The sequence below is a fragment of the Chrysemys picta genome, chromosome 2 (genome assembly GCF_011386835.1).
Source record: "Chrysemys picta bellii isolate R12L10 chromosome 2, ASM1138683v2, whole genome shotgun sequence".
Classification (NCBI taxonomy): Eukaryota; Metazoa; Chordata; order Testudines; family Emydidae; genus Chrysemys; species Chrysemys picta.
Genome location: NC_088792.1, coordinates 20,890,813 through 20,905,376, shown reverse-complemented (window position 1 = coordinate 20,905,376; position 14,564 = coordinate 20,890,813). Strand labels below are relative to the sequence as shown.

General features: G+C 38.2%; 1 protein-coding gene across 15 annotated transcripts in view; it reads right to left on the bottom strand.

Annotated features, from left to right (window-relative positions):
- The window catches only part of RBM33 (RNA binding motif protein 33), a 145,419-nt gene that overhangs the window by 69,962 nt on the left and 60,893 nt on the right, over positions 1 to 14,564 (bottom strand). The gene's annotated exons all lie outside the window — the stretch shown is intronic.

Genomic DNA, 14,564 nt, shown 5'->3' with positions numbered 1-14,564 from the left:
GGTTCCAAGTAGTAACAGACAGAACAAAGTAAGTCACCAAGCAAAATAAAACAAAATGCGCAAATCTATGTTGCAACCTTATAACTTTACTCCTCTGCCCTACCCCACTGGGTCCCACACCCATTGTGGGAAAGATGAAAAAAAATCCACCCCACCTCAGCCAATCCAGTGGTAAGGGAAAAATTCCTTCCTAGTCCCCAAGGAAAAAGAAGAGGCAACTAGCATAATGATCACAGCAGATCATGAAGGAGCCCCATCCTCTTTCAGTTATCATGGCTGGAAGGGTGGATGCTGCCAGCTCAGTCCAGGTAAAAGAGGGTTCCTCTGGGACTGCACAGAGTATCAACACCCCTCTTCTTTCTGAGCAGCTGGAAGGGCAATGCTCACTCCTCCCCGATACCTAGTCTAGCTGCTTCCCGCTCCTACAGGGGGTAAACCTTCCCCTTCCTCCCTCTCTACCACCAGTTGTACAGGGAGCCCTTAAAGGGAAAGCCACTCCTTTTCATTTGGTCAACTGGACAAAGACCCACTACAAACAGTTGCGGTGAGTACATTTTGCCACTTATATGTTTTAAAGGTTTTTACTGGTTATTTTGAGTAGCCAGTGAAAAACTACATGAACTACCACTTACTGTTAGGCTGATAATATGAAGGACAAGTCATGCAAAGTCAATTATAAATAGATTTGTTATTCACAGAAAAGAAATGTGAAGGATGAACATTTTTCAAGGATAGTAACATTTATTCCTGTAAGGACAAACTATGGGCATGATTCTGTTCTACCAAATCTCAATGGAAACAGGATCTGGCCCCTATGATTTTTAAGCAGGGTTTGATTTGACTTTTACTAAAAACTGGAGGAAGAATTTACTACTGTGCCTAAATTACATAGTAATCATGTGTAATGTTATAGATTTGTATAGATTCAGCAGTTTCAATACAATTCTATTAAATATTAATTTGTATTGTGAGCAGGATATGTGCTGTACAACTTTCCAAGTTTTTAATTTTACAAATTTTATCCAGTGCTATCATTTATTTTTTGACTTCCATTAATTTAAATTCTCAGACAATGCGCATACATGTAGGTTGAATTTTTTTCCAGTTTTTGTTTGTTTTTGCACTGCGTTTGAGGTACTGATGAGCTGAGTCAAATCAGTTGAGATACGGATTTATTTGCCTGTGAGATCATTAAATTTCTCATTCATATAAAACACTGTAAACTCTTAAGCACCAAAATCACAATGGCACCTCTGAATGAAACTTCATTGCAGTTGCTTTAATGGAGAAATAAGGTACAGTAAAATTAGACTTACTATTTTACTGATAGATGCACATTACATACATTTCTGAAAGATAAAGGTCAAACCTGCATTTAAATATATCTAGAAAAACTGCAGTTTAATCTTAAATTTACAGACTAGAATGCCAGCGCTGAATTATTACTATAATGACTCATCAATACTAACCTCTAAAGTCAGCAACTCTCTAATACCGCCAACTGCCATTGATATTTGGCAAACAAAAATAAAAGCAGAACATGCAGTTATTTAACGTTAAAAATGAACAGAGCAGGTGCAGCAGCCAGTTTTCATAATGGCATATTTTTGCCAAAATAAGCATACAGTAACACAGATGCATAATAAATCTTGATATGCACAGTAGTTACTTCCATTTTTCATGGTTTTATATCTGCCCAGTTTCAAATTACAGCAAAATAGTGAGTATACATGTCAACTAAGGTGTCTTTTTGCAAAAAACAATTTATTTTGACCCATTACTTTGCATGAGTAATCAGTACGTTGATTCCGTAGAAGCACTTCAATTAATCTTACAACCTTGAATACTTAAAAAAAAGGTAACTGGTTCTCAACTAAATGAAAGAGGCTCATACAAGCTAGTGTTGTCAGGCAAGGTAATAGAGGTCAAATCCCTTAATCTCAAGGCTGAGATTTGTCCTTAAATTGAGGAAAGAAAAGGAGTAAGTGTCTCACTGTCATCCTCCAGCGACCCACCTGGGCTGGACTGCAACAGCAGAAATAAATGGCTACACAAAACTAACTTCCTGACTTCCATCCCAGAAAAAAGGCAGCTGTAATGCAGGACCTACAGTGCGATGTGGGAAGAAAGATGGGTCGATGGTACTTGGAGGAGTCCTTTCCATCAACAGGGAATACTAGTTTCATCATTGATTTCGTAATGTAATAAGAATGTACAATATTGAATGTTTATGATGCATGTCATGACTTAACAGGCACAAGAAGTTTTGTCAACAATTTGCCATGGGATTGGTCATTTTTTACTACAACCATACTGTATCCATCTGTATTATATATTTCAATGAAACGTTACACAAGACAAATATTCCACTAGATGGAAGATGATAAACTAACCTAGAAAGTAAAGCTTCCTGAACTATTCCAAAATCCAGGACTAACACCAACTAGTCACCAGCACCACTCACTTGAAGTGGGGGGGGGGGGGGGGGGGAAGGTAGCAAGGTGAAAAATCTCAGAGAGGCTTCTCTATTTCTGCAGTGGTTTGATTTAAATGCTACATCATTTTTAAGCTCTACTGGCTTTAGGGTTTGATAGTACAAAAGCCAGGAAAACCATTTTCTAGTTATGGTACTTCTTGTACTCTTCCTATTGTCAGAGTTTAAAGGTAAGTAGAACTTCAACGAGAAGGGACTGGAGGCTCCAAACTTCTTACTACCCATAAGCAGACAAACCCTATCATTTGGGATTTGAAATCTGCAACTCTACAGGACAGAGCCAAATGCAGGCTCATTAGAAGAGAGCAGGACTGACTCAATTATGAAGGTACAGTGGGACTGAATTCTTATTGCTCATTTTCCCTAACAGAGAAAAAGTGTTGGTATTAGCTTTTTTTTTTCCTAAAACGTTACGTAGCTAGATTTAGAGAACTGATTCGCTTGTGGGTTTTTTTGGAGATTCCAAGGTTGGAACTGAAAAAAGGGTGATACTACGCTAGTGAAAAGCTATTTACCATTCAGTTTGTGGATATCACTGTTTATACTGGGCTAAATATTGCTCAGTTGTCTGGATGTGAACTTCACTGAAGTTCATGTGTTGTACTAACATAACTTAGGATAGAATTGGCCCTTTGAAATAAGGTTGATTACATAATAATAAATTACCCCACTACATCATGGAAGGCAAAGGTCAAAGAAGGCAAACAGAGTACACAACTGATTATTAATTTATAAAGAACTGTAAATTACATAGTGCTTTGCAGAAATACAGAGGGTATATCTGCCTCAAAGCTCTTACAATGTAAATTTACACATTAATATTTTTAAAGGATTAATTTCTTTTACTTATTAACAGAGAAGTTTATAATCCCAATAGAGTACTCCAAAATGAATGTTTTGCTGTATTTAAGCCTACTTACAAAGATAGTACTGAGGTGAACGGAGCAATTCATGTCCTATTACAATCTTTACTGCTCAAAATATTCTATTTATAAATAGAAAGATGACAGACAAATGTGGTCAAACGTGCAGCTTGTGTGACAAAGGATCGCTGTAGGCAAGCCCAGTACTACCACATAAGGTCTGCATTTAAGAGTGTATTTTTCCCTGAAGGTTGGTAAGGATTGGCAACGTCCCTGCTAAAGTGCTAGACTAGCACCCCAACTAACAGTAATGAGAATATATCAAGAGAACTGAGAGGGTAATTAATTTCCTTCTTTGAAGGCATGATGTTAGAGACTCATTCCCACTGCTCAGGTCTTATGAGCTTTCCAAAGGGAGTTGCAGGTCTGGAGGGGAACAGACAACGGTCGTCACATTTCCTTATTTGCGTGTCCCCACTATACAATCTCTCAGAAAATGGAAACATGACGACTTCCAGACTCCATGTTGGGAATGCAGACTGTTAATTTAAAAAAATCTTTACAAATTTTAAACTGAATTAACTTGTTCTGGAAATCTTTGAAAAACAATAGATGTTGAACTCTCGCATGCCATTTATCCCAGAGCACTTGAAAGTGCAGTTCTACTCTGAAAAGTTTGGAAAGTGGCAGTGGATAGATACCTAAAAAATAACATGTAAAATTTGCCCTGCTTCCATGGTGACAGGCAAATTCCTGAAATAAACTATGTTTAAAATTAACTTTGTATTTAACTGTTCATGGCTGAATTTTAGAAATCTCAGAAATATTGTGTGTTAAGTTTACCTGACACCCTCATCCCCCACAAAAAGAAGTCCCCATCCACTCCTCCATCACTTTTCCCCTCATACTACAAATTATGGCTCCACAGACATATTTCTTTCTACAGTCTTACATGCTATGCTGGTTATGCAATTTCCCATTATACTGACTTCCATTATTCAATATATCTAAGGCACAACTTGCATGCTATCAATCACTTTTGCAAAAATTGCAATGCCAAGTTGTGTCTACAATTCATTAGAGTTGTGAATAGCTCATTGAACATGACTTTCACACACTCAGGCAATCCTCCTTCTGAAAGAATATGAGATAAGGTTACTTTAATCCTTTCAAAGAATTGCACTATTTTGCTTTCCTTTTTATCCCCTTAAATATCCTTCCTAGTTAAGAAATTAACATTCTCTCATACAATTCTTACACAAATTGTACTTTTACTTTTCTGCATCTCTTGTTAATTACATGATGTTATCTGGAATAATCTATTCAAGAAGCACCAATAACTTTGGTTACCAATAAAAGAGAAAACTTAGCATAAATTGCTTAGCACAAAGTTAATCTTATAAAGCAAGGAATAAAGAGGATCTAACAGCTATTATATGACTTATCAGCTTCCCAAAAAGGGTCACTATACTTTTTTCAAGAGACTAATTAAATACCTTAACAATGTCATTGAAACTTCATGAATCTTTCAATAAATTATACCCTGGCTCTACAACATGTTTTCATTTATTAATCTCACTTAAAATGCAAAGAGCTATGAGAACCCCATTGACAGTTAAGCAGGGCCACTCAGTTAATTCTTATTATATGGTTTAATGCAAAGAATAATGACCGCTATAACCTATGACACAATTAAAACTATAGCCATCTGTCACAAGATGTTAATCCTCTTATTTCAGCAGTCATCAGACTTTTCAAAAAGCTTTCCTAAAATGCCTACCTTTTAGGAGAAAGCACTTATTGTCGTGGATAACTAGACACATTTTATATACCTTGAGTGCATTATAAAAGATTTTAATGTAGAATTTATACACACCACTGTATGCTTTTAAGAGGTACACTTCTAATCAATTTCACTTGGTTCTCATTTACTAGGCACAATGTTTTTAGGATGAGGAATGATTCACTGAAATTGAAAAATAATATATGCATTCTAATACTATTTTAAACACCTAAATTTGGGACTAAATTTGGGACCTAATCTGCCCAATAACTTCCATTTAATGCTTATTACAGTGATGCGTTTGCATTGAGGGGAAAATAGCCCACTGACTGGCATAATTATTTTCTCTAATTAAATTAATACTTAAACTATGCCTTTTATTTAAGCCTTTATATACCTTTATCAAAAGTAGGACAATAATAATAGTTTATAGTAATAAACAGATTCATGTGATATTGAATGTATAAATACTTTCAATAGAATCAGATCACTCAGGAGTCAGTTAAAAAAATCATAACACAGTAGTTAGCTCTATTCAAACTGTCTCAGGAAATAGAAAATTGGTTCAAACAGAAGGGCTGTGGGAGCTGTAAGACTATACACAGATCCAGGATGGGAAAATAGGTTGGGAATGTCTCTCCAAATTAAGTCAAAACTAAAAGGAACTTTGAATAATATTAGGTGATCCACTAGATGTGGAATATATGTTTGACACTTTATAATGCTAAGACATGAGAAATCACATTGGAGGTATAGGCCCAAGTCCGAGCCATCCTATTGGAAAATCCAGAAGAGCTATAACACCTGGTTTCTTTATCTTTACATCAGTAAAAATTCCATCCATGCTCTTATATAGGCTGAGAGGGTGGAAGATCTGTGCAAGGCAAGGAGAGTTACGGAGGAATTTCATGTTAGGATATTTAGGTAAATAAGGCAAGAAATACTGCTCACTCTTGTCCCAAACTCCTGCTTTAAAGCCATGATGGTAACAATGATTCTTGAAAGCTGAGCTCTCACTGCTCTGTATGCATGGCTGGAAAAAGAGTATTTACAGTTAGCAGGGAAAGGGCATAGCAAAGTGATGAAACCTCATGAACAAACCTGAACAGCCTCTGTTATCTGCAGGAAGAGAGGTGCAACCCTAAATATCTCAGATGAGATTAGAAACCCTAACGTGACAAAATGTTTTTTAAAAGTATAGCTGTTTAGTTTTAAAACTAATGAGTCTTCTGCAGCTTCAACTTCAATTTTATCTTTGGTTTACAAGTTTCTCCTCTAGGGTCTTGCATAAGAAAGTTAGAGATGGCCATTACCACTACCACTGAAATGTTTAATTGAAGATTCAATATAACATAGGAATAGTGCACACAACAGAATCTGGAGGACTGGTACAAAATAGCAGTTAAATTTAGGGTGGCAGACTAGAAAATTTCCCATTGGCAATAGAGAACCCAGCAACCACTTTGCTTAAGGACAGTACAGATCTTTTTGAAGATTGATGTGCTGGGAAATTTACAATGTATTAGAAATCTCAGACTGATCAGCGTCCCCAAACATGTGAATAAGAAAAGCACATTTTAGAAATTCCTCTGTTTCAGGACTATTGAGATTAAGCTTCATTAAGAGCATTTCTTCTTCCTTAGATTAGAGACTATTAATTGGGAAGACCATTAACAATGTTTATGACCTGGTGTGTCCTAGTGGTCCCGCAAGTTACCAGTGAGAATTCTGAAAAAGACTAGCACTAATCAGATCATGAATACAAGAAATTCAGGATTTCTACATTTTATTCCAGCCTGGGTGGTGCAAAGGGATATTCTTGTAACTAATATAAAAGCAATTTGAGAACCTCAAAGCAAAACAAACATTGGAGTGATCATATCTTTTTAAAAATGAAAACAAGTATGTTTTATTTCCACCAAAAAACAAAACCCAAACTAAAAGCAGCTTTACAAACTACTAATATTACTGACGCAGCTGACTTAGACTAGGAGATATGTCAGTAAACAACATTTAAGACTTTGCTATACAGTTGTTAAATTACATGATTCCTGGTTTATATTTCTGCAGAGAAACTAGATTTTGAAAGTGATTTACATAGCCCTGACCCTATCAATACTTGCATCTGATACCCCTGAGGGAATTCTGCGCCAAAAAAATAAAAAATTCTGTACAAAATATTTGTAAAATTCTGCAGAATTCTGCAAATTTTTATGTCAATAAATAAATGTGGCGACAGCATGGCAGTGGGGAGCACAGCTGGCTGTGGGAGATCACCCTGAAGCTCCCACCTCCCTCGGTACAGGGAGTTGGCAGTGAGGCTGCACCTGACCCTGACACAGTGCAAGGGCTAGGCCTACCCCAGAAACATCCCCGGGCCCTGTAACTCTGTGCGAGGCGCACCAGGTGGATACCCCCTTTCCTCATTTCCCTCACACCCCCTTACCCAGCCCCACTGCCAGCACTCACTGTTGCACAGAAAACAGGAAGGCTCCCAGCACACAGATGGGGAACTCGACTGGCAATAGCACCCAGGAGGCGGCATTCAGCTGCAGAGCCAGCATAGCAAAGATGCAGCCTCCTTCAATTGGGCAGCTCTGTGCTTGCAGAAAAGTGACATGTAACCCTGTGTGCCCCCTCTTTAGAGGGGGCAACCCCCCCAAAAAAACTGCACCCATGGCAGTGTCTCTCCTCCCACCCCACCACACACACACACACCCCGTGGCTTCCCTGCTGTTTTCTGCAGGGAAGCACAGGAATTCTGCACGGGGGTGGGGGGGAGAGGAAGGAGAGGAGTTCTCCAGGTGTGCAGTCACGCAGAATCCCCCCAGGAGTAATCTGAGTAATTTTATATGTGAGAGCTCTCCCACTGAACTCACTGGTACTATTTGTGTGCATAATGTTATGCACACATGTATTTCCAGGTTTGGGACCCATCTGCCTTTCTGCACTCAGACTCTATTAATCCAGTGCGTTATCTCTCAGATGCAGATCCAGTTTGTTGTAGGACAGAATTCATTCATACAATGGTGTGAAACATGTTCATTGGATTTCCTTATGGGAGGAGGAAGGGGTCTTGACTTTTGCCATCAGAGTCTCCTTATTGGCCTCTAATTAATTGCTATATAGTTATGTTTAATAATTTGTGCTGGTTTCCCCTCTAGAGAATTTGTATTTTTCTCACAAGAAGACTTACAGAAAAGTTAAAATTGCATTCATTCAGATTGTTTTTTTAGCAACTTTTAAGTAGTTAGATAATAAAAAATGAAACTATTGAAAAATCTAAGATTTCATTAATGCAGGGAAAAAAAACTTTAAAAAAAATATACTACATATCTTTAATTCCACAACTCAGGATGCTCACAAGTCTGAAATAGCAGTTAGCAAAGAAACCAAATATGGCAAGTACCATAAAATATAAATGTATGAATTCTCTGTTTGTTTGATTTTAACATCTATGGAGCATGTGCACCGTGGAGATAGTATGACAAGTTAAAGGGTTACTGCATTTTAGAAACCATGTATTCCTCTCTTATTTAATAGCTGTTACCATCATGTTTAGCTGCTGCTGCTCCTCTTGCAGATGGGAATTCACTGATATGATTAAATTTGATGGTATGATAATGTATGGTAATCGTGATTAATCAGAAGCCTACTAGCAAATGGAGGATGTTGGGTATTATGTCACCTGCATTTTAAACTGCATTCCCTCTATGCCAGCCTGACAATATTTGACAGCTGGAGGGATCTCATGCTGCATCTGCTTGCTACTACTTATAGATCTGATAAGAGAAAATGCCCATCATTCCTTCACTATCTTAAGTGCTGTAATTACAGGGCTCTGCAGACAAGTTGTGAAAACAGTAAATGTTCAAAACGAAAGCTTTCTGGTAGATGTTGAACAAAGCTCAGTCTCACATCTGCAAGGGCTATAATCTGAAAGAAATGTAATTTGATGCAGCAGTCTCATTCAAACATGATTTGCATGAAATGCCATATAAAGCACTATCCAAGAAATGTCAATCAACACCACCTGATACCATGTATACTGTTAAATGGAAACAAAATGCTTTTTACACTACCTGTGATCTGCTGTTGCTACACGGTAATCCAGTGAAAATTTCATTTACTGTTACTGTTATTATAGTAAAGCCATAACTAAAGCAGAATAATTTTGAGAAAGTACTTCAGTAGACTTGTTTTCACAAGTGTTCTTTCATTTCCATCAGTAATTTACCTCCTAAACAAATGCTATTACAAAACATGTAATAGTTAATCACCACCCATCACTGAATACCATTCAGAAATGACAGACTGCTCTGGCGATGTAAATTGCAAGACATGAATTAAGAGTAACACACTTGTTAATGTGACCCAAAAACTTTAGATACTAGGTTTTTAAAACCCCTAATTTCCCTACTTTTATACCACCTCATTATTAAATCTGAAATAATTTTGAAAATGACATGTAATTCAATTTGCTTTTTGTACTTTCCAGTACAATGAAAACAATTTCATTTTGCCTCATTCCCCTAAAATGTTGCAGTGTCTAGGATCCACTAAAGGAAAGATATTTTTACATAACAAAAAATGCTTTCGTATAATAACGAAAAAAATCAGTTCTGCTACTAAATTTGCTAAAGCGTTGGTTTCCGTTTTGGACCACAAGTTCAGCCTGTACTCCACTTTATAATGCTACTTAGAATTTTTAACATTAGTAGCAACATTTATTGTTTGTATCATAGTAGTGTTTACACCTGAGGCATTGCCCTAGCAATCCTAGACAGTGTTTGCCTCAGACCTCAAAATGTAAGACAAGTGGCAAATGAACGGTAGAAGAGAGAGATAAAACATTAATAGTTTAAAAATGCATCACTACCTTAAGTTATCTGAAATGTGTGAAAAGTAATTTAAACAGCTATTTTAAAGACTTCCACAAATAACACATACAATTATATTCTGACGTATATTTTAAGATACTGCTTTAAGAAACTTAAGACTTTTTTTTAGCAAAAAGTTTACAACGAAGGGTTCAATGCCAGAAACAAAACTAATCTTACATACTGAAATTTTAAAAAAGAGCTGATGTAATGGAGATCTATGGAAGCATACTGCAATCAGAAAATAGAAAGAATATTTAATAATGATGGTTATTTTTGTAAGAAAAATACAATCAGAGAAATAGAAATCAAGGCTATTTAAATAGAAAGGGATACAAATGGATAGATACCAGAAAGGGGAAATAACTATGAAACGTGGAAAGTTGTTCATGAACGCATGAGAGCTTTTTCGTCTATTAAAAATCTTATTTTTATACTGAATAAAACAGCATTTATAAGAATTATTTAATTTAGTAGATTTGAATTCTGCTCTGTACACAAGTGTTTTATCAAAGAATAAAGTTTCTGGATCTCAAATTAAAAGGACTGGTGGTGCATCCAGGGGCCACTAAGGGTATATCTAAACGGGATCAAAAAAGCAAAGATTCACCAAAGAGGTGGTGTAAAGAGATGCCTCAGTTACTACTACTTACCCACAATCCTTTCCTCTCCATTCTAGAGGACCCTCTCCACCAAGTGTCTAAGGCCCAAACTCTGCCTCCTTACTTTAACCCCATGGGAACAAAAGGCCCTAAATATAAAGAAATTAGTGCAGGTCTGTCTGTGGAGAGAGGACATGACTCCAAGATCCAACTAAGGAAGTCCCCACACACCTTGTGCTTCAGAGTTAAATAAGTTTGACCAGTACAGCGAAAGAGAAGGGGTCAGTCAGTGCATCTGTAACTATAGGTACCGACTGGCCATTGTCCCCTATTCTCAGATGGAGCATACCAGCTGCCATTAGCAGCTTGATGGAACCAAGCAGTGTGATGGGGAAACAGTCTGCACCATAGGTTGTTACTTCAGCACAAAGCTAAAGTTCTTGCTAGAGAACAAATACTTTTTAGCCAACTGTGTCAAACATTTGCTTAAATTCAGAACACATATTTAATATTGTATTTATATAGTGTTATGATGGTATTTGGTCCTGCCATGCGGGCAGGGGACTGGACTCGATGACCTCTCGAGGTCCCTTCCAGTACTAGAATCTATGAATCTATGAATCTATGATGACTCACTTGTTGCACAACCGTGATCAAGGCAGTCACTTAAACATGAAATTTTTCAAATTCATTCCCTACTGTTAAGCTAATAAATTCATATTACAAATTCAAACTACAATTAATGGGTCTGATCTTCAAAAGTGCTGAGCAGCCAGCACCTACTATTGACTTTGCCACTTGAAGTCAATGGGTAGGATTTTCAAAAGCATCTAAGTTAGATGCCTAACTCACTTAGGGTAGACTTTTCCAAAATGCTTATAGGTATTCCTGGCTGCACTACACTTTTCAAAATCAGGCCTCTTATTTAGGTGCCAAAATATATATTTAGGGGCCTAACTAAGGGCTTGTCTACATTACCCGCAGGATCAACAGGCAGCAATTGATCCAGCGGGGGTTGATTTATCGCGTCTGGTCTAGATGCGATAAATCGACCGTTGAGCACTCTCCTGTTAACTCTGGTACTCCACCGGAGCGAGAGGCGCAGACAGAGTCAACAGGGGAGCGTCAGCTGTCGACTCTCCGCAGTGAAGACACCGCGGTGAGTAGATCTAAGTACGTTGACTTTAGCTATGTTATTCAAATAGCTGAAGTTGCGTAACTTAGATCAATCCCTCCCCCGCCCCTCCAGTGTAGACCAGGCCTAAGCAACTATTTTGGAAAATCTTGGCTTCTTTGTGCCTGTTTCCCAGCTGCAAAATTGAACTGTAGGAAAATGTATCTTGACTTCCCTGAAAATTTCCATTCTTCCAATGGGAAGGTCTGCATCCTGTTTGCAGCTTGTTCAGAGACAGAACCAAGCTTTCCAGTAAGGGAAGGATGGGTGTGCCCTCACATGTGTAGATGCCATCCACTCTGTTCCGCCTCCAGCAGTTAAAAGGCAGGCTCTGCTGGATTTTCTTCTCAGAGCAATTGTTTTATTAATTATTAAAAATCTCCTTCTGATTTGGCTGTTTGGGCTTTCTAATTTGGCAGTGAGAAAGACAGGAGAGTTCTGCCAAGAGATCTTATCTCTCCCATTTTATGCCAAAATGGGGATAAGAACACTTACCCAACCTTTGTAAAGCACTTTAAAATTGACAGCTGGAAAATGCCATGTAAGTGCTGAGCATTGTTATATTTGATGTCATACAACACATTGGAAACATGGTCCTTGTATCAATGGTATTAGAACCTACGAAAACACAATTTAAGCATAGTATCTCAACTGACCATATGAGGGCCCAATATCAGAATATTTTCTTCTTTTTAGTCTACAATGTTTAATGGATTAACCTTCAGGCTTGAAGGACTGAGTGCACTTTACGGAGAGTTTTGAAAGAAGACAGGATGGTGATTTGGCATACAAGAGGGAAATTATGGTGACAGGCTTTTTGGTTGAAGTTATTAATTAGTACCTGTGACGGGCTGGATCACAGAAACCCCCTTGGGAGCTGCCACCCGATGTGCAAAGACTACCTCTGCTCCTGTTTGCCCTGCCAACTCAGGACTCCAGCACCCTGTCTTGCTGAGCCAGACACTCCAGTCTGCTCCAACACAGACCCAGGGTCTGAATCACTTATCCCAAAGCTGCAAGTTTACCTGAAAACAGCTCACAGAAGCGTGCTTGTCTTTAGCACTCAGATGCCCAACTCCCAATGGGGTCTAAACCCAAATAAATCCGTTTTACCCTGCATAAAGCTTATGCAGGGCAAACTCAAATTGTTCGCCCTCTATAACACTGATAGAGAGACATGCACAGTTGTTCGCTTCCCCAGGTATTAATACATACTCTGAGTAAATTACTAAATGAAAAGTGATTTTATTAAATACAGAAAATAGGATTTAAGTGGTTCCAAGTAGTAACAGACAGAACAAAGTACGTCACCAAGTAAAATAAAATAAAATGTGCAAATTTATGTCTAATCAAACTAAATACAGATAATCTCACCCTCAGAGATGCTTCAGTAAGTTTTTCTCAGACTGGACACCTTCCAGGCCTGGGCACAATTCTTTCCCCTGGTACAGCTCTTGTTCCAGCTCAGGTGATAGCTAGGGGATTCTTTATGATGGCTCCTCCCTCCCTCTGTTCTCTTCCACCCCTTTATATATCTTTTGCATAAGGCGGGAACTCTTTGTCTCTCTGGGTTTCCCCCCGCCCACTGGAAAACCACCAGGTTAAAGATGGATTCCAGTTCAGGTGACATGATCACATGTCACTGCAAGACTTCACTGCCCACTTGCCAGCACACACACATACAGGAAGACTAACAGGTAAACACAGCCATCTGCAGACAATGGTCTGTGTTAATGGGAGTCATCAAGATTCCAAACCGTCATTAATGGCCCACACTTTACATAATTACAATAGGCCCTCAGAGTTATATTTCATATTTCTAGTTTTAGATACAAGAGTGGTACATTTATACAAATGGGATGATCACACTCAGTAGATTATAAGCTTTGTAATGATACCTTACAAGAGACCTTTTGCATGAAGCATATTCCAGTTACATTATATTCACTTATATTTTTATAAAACTATTCCAGTTACATTATATTCACTTATTATGTTTTTATAAATCCATATAGACTGCACAACATCACAGTACCCCTTTTTACTTTTAAACTCATTTATTACCACCGCAAGGAATGGTCCAAATCCAGTCAAAAATGTCTTTTGGGATGACTGTTCTATCCTGGGTGGAGTTGTGGAATAACGGCTATAGAGCTGGACTGTCTGACTAGGCTTTCACCCCTCCCCTGCCCTTGTTTATCTGCTTATACTTCCTGGCCAAATAGCGTTTAAAGACTTTGCTAGCATGGTTCCCAGCTCTGTAAAAACAGAGCCTAGTAGCTTACTAAAGAACCATATGTAAACATGTTTTCCTGTCAGAAATGTGGTACTTTTGCACATTAATGCTATAAGACAGTTTTTCTATGCACTACCCAGTTTATAACACCATTTGCAAAATGGCTTCTTGTTAAGTTGGGTCCTAGTGGCCAGGCCATGGGAAAATTAGAATCTTTAATAGCAAAAACAATGTTCAAGAATGGTTCTTGAGAGAGCTGCTGACAGAGTTTTCAAATGCACAAGGTCCAAGTCATCACCTATGAAGACCTTGGGGCCAGCCTCCTCAGCTGGAGTAAGTTGGCAGAGCTCCACTGAAGTCAGTATTTCAATGAAGTTCTGCCAATTTATAGCCACTGAGGAGGATCTTAAGCCATCAGGTTGGACTGGTGGCAACCTAGGGATAATAAAACCATTGATTTATGAAAGATGTCCCCCTTTTACTTTTAATTTTTCCTCCCTTTCTTTTGCCTCACCCCCACAGTGTCCCCCAT